Source organism: Myotis daubentonii, chromosome 21, assembly GCF_963259705.1.
Source record: "Myotis daubentonii chromosome 21, mMyoDau2.1, whole genome shotgun sequence".
Taxonomy (NCBI): Eukaryota; Metazoa; Chordata; class Mammalia; order Chiroptera; family Vespertilionidae; genus Myotis; species Myotis daubentonii.
Genome location: NC_081860.1, coordinates 18,407,818 through 18,411,056, shown reverse-complemented (window position 1 = coordinate 18,411,056; position 3,239 = coordinate 18,407,818).

Below are 3,239 nucleotides of genomic sequence, written 5' to 3'. Positions count from 1 at the left end.
TCGCAGGTGTGCGCTCTCTCGGGGTCCTCCAAAGTCCCTTCCACAGCTCATCACAAGCACCTCCCGGACCCCGTTTAGGCTCGGGTCACGGGGCGGCCCCCTAAACCTGCATCCCTCCCGGGAGCACTTTCGCCAATGGGAGCGGAGCGCGTTCCCTTCCAGGCCTGGCGCAGGGCGCGGCGCGGGGCGGGAGGGAGGAGCGCCAGGAGGAAGGGGCCGAGCCGGGAGAGCCCCCGCCCAGGGAGCATGAGGCGGAGGCGGGTGTTTCCTGGCGCATTCCCGGCCCGCCCGAGTGACTCACTCCGGCTGGAAACTCCCAGGCCCGCCCGGGACCCCCCAGCCGCCGCCGCCGCCGCGGATCCAGGTTAGCGCCGATGCCGGCCCGCCTCGCGGCCCTGCGGGTTCCTGGCCGCCCTCGGAACTGGGACAGGCGCCCCGCCGGCGGCCAGGACTTGGCCTCGGGCGACGCGGCCTCCCCCGCCGCACGGCCTCGGGGACCCGCCCTGGGTCCCGCAATCGCGCGGCCGCGCGCAGCGGAGCTCCCGCGGGGAGGGCATGTCCGCGTGTCGCGGCGATTGTTGGGAGAAGGGAGCGGGCAGCTCGCACTCGGAGGGCAGAGGGCGGGTCCGGCCCAGCGGAAGCGCGGTGCGGGCTCCGGGGTGACCTGGGCTTTGTTGAGGTGCAGCGCCGCACGCACAGTTCTGCGGGGTTCGGAGTGAGCCCGGGATGCGTGCGGCGCTCGCGGCGCGGGCGTGGGGAGAGGGAGAGAAGTGGAGAGCGACTGGGAAACGGGCTTGGGGAGCGTTTTGTAGGCCGAATGGCGTCCGGGCCTCCTCTCCCGCGTTGTCCAAAGGGCACGGGCCGCGCGCGGGGCGGGTCCCCCCCGGAACAGCAGGACCCGGGCGTCGGGCGGGCGACCGAGACTCAGCGGGGGTTGCTTTCCAGCGGGCAGGCCCCAGGGCCCCGCACAGAGTCTCGCTGCGGCCTCGCGAGCCCGGTGGCCCATTTCCTAACGCGACTGCCTGATAGATCCGTGATTGGAGCCGCGGATACTGGAGCTCAGGTCGCTGGTCTTGGCCACTCGTCGCCCCCCCGGAGCAGCGCGGTCCGGTCCAGGCGCGCGGCCCGGGGAGGGGGCCCCGTGTCTGCAGGTCGCTAGTGGTTTCGGTGTGGAGAGCAGATCTGCAGGCACGGACGGAGCCCAAAGAAAGAGTCTGTTCTCAGTCACGTGGACCCGGGCCGGCCTACGTTAGCAGGAGTCCAGCTCTCCCCCCGGGGCTGGGGCGGGGTGAGGGGGTGTTGGCCTCAGCTCAGGTCATGCCGAGACTGACCCGGAGTTTCGGTGGGAAACGCTTCCTGAGCTCACGCATCTGTTTGTGCCGACAGACCGCTCGCTGAAGCAAATTCACTCCCCAAGTGGTGTGTGTGTGTGTGTGTGTGTGTGTGTGTTTACTTGAATTAAAAAAATTTACATGCAGTCAAACTCACTTTTGGGTGTACATTTCAGCGAGTTTTGACAGATGTGTAGTCTTGTGACTAGCCCAACATCAAAATGCAGAACAGCGCCATCACCCCAAGTTCCTTCCTGCTGTCACTTCATAGGCATCCCCTCCCCCGTTTCTAACTCCCGCAACCGCTGAGCTGTTCCCCATTCCTACAGTTTTGAATGTCCTGTTTGGTCTTAGGTCTGGCTTAGTTCTCCCAGCACCAAGCATTAGGACTCTTCCACTTTGCCGCTGAGGTGAACAGACATACAGGTCTGAAAACGGTATCTTTAGGTTGCAACCTAAAAGATTCAAATCCTATTTTTAAGTGATGAGAAAAATTTCAGAACTCCAGCTCATCAGAAAATGTAAACAGTACAGAACCTCAGCAAAATTCCTTCGGTAGTGCCATCATGCCTGTTCTGTGCACACACATACTAGTAGTTTTATGTTTGTGTGTTATTTTGGTAACGAGGTTATACTGCGTATGTCGTCATGCCTTTTCACTTGGTCATCCTGGCTCACTCCAAGATCTTGGAGATCTTTCCACGATGGAGTATTCTTGGAAGGCACCGGGCTTGCTCAGGCCCCACTCCGGGCGCACCCATTTGTGGGATCCCCTGTGGGCCCCGGTTCCCTCTGCCCTCTCACTGTGTGACTGTCTCTGTCCTGGCTTCTGATCTGGCTTCACCACACCAGCTTCTAGAGACGTCAGGACTGCCCAGGCCGCATGCTGGGGGGTGGGTGGGTAGGTGCGCATCTCTGAGATGGGACCGCCAGGTGAGGTGTGTCCGAGAGGGCGCCCGGCAGGTCGGTGTGGCTCAGTGGTTGAGCGTCGACCTGTGAACCAGGAGGCTGCCCGCTTTGCGGTTCCTTGCGTCCACACTGGGCCCCGCGCGGGCTCTGCGGGGCATTGGCCGGTCCTTGGGCGCTGCTCTCACTGCTCAGTGTGTGGAACAGGAAGTTGTGATGAGAGGAGGAAGTTGGTAACGAAAGGAAAAACGCTGTCTTTTCCCCACAAAATACCAGGTAGATTGAAAATTATTTGCTACATTTTAAGTGGGAAGCATGCGGAGCTGAGTGGCCGCTGGCAGGCGCGTTCTGTGAATGCCGGCCGGTGAGGTCCCCGTGGCCCCGCTGGGTTCCTTGCCTGGCTCCTGCTGATTCACCCTCAGTGACGAGAATGGTTGCAGGCTCCTGCTCCTGCGGGCTTCCTTCTCCTTTCTGTCTCCGTGTCTGCTCGGGGTGCTGTGAAGCCTCTGGTCAGTCACAGCCACGTCAGTAAGGCGCCATAAACAGCTGCTCCCGGGGTCCCGTTCGGGCCGGAGAAGCATTCAGCGGGAGGCAGGCTGCAGGTGCCGAGTCCCGTCCCCTGGAGATCGCACCCGTGTTGGGATAACATCCAGCTTTACGTCTGTGCTGCTCCACGCAGCCTTGGGGCTGCGTGGCACCTTCACCCCAACCCTCATCTTAGCAGTGGCTGTCGGCTGGCCCTGGGCTAGGAGTCCTCGTGGGTAACCTGCTCACAGGAATCTCCGACCCTCCCACCAAAGAGCCCTCTAAAGACAGTGGCCCACGGTGGGAAGGGTGCCGGGAAGTGACACCGTGTGAGGTGACCCGGGTGCCGGCGTCGAGACACGCCTGGAGGCCAGCAAGGCTGCATGGTGATGCCCTTGCTGGTGAGCCCTGACCAGGAGAGGCAGGTGCCCTGCCCTTCCTTCCACACGGCACAGGTGGCTTCGTGTTGTGTTCTAG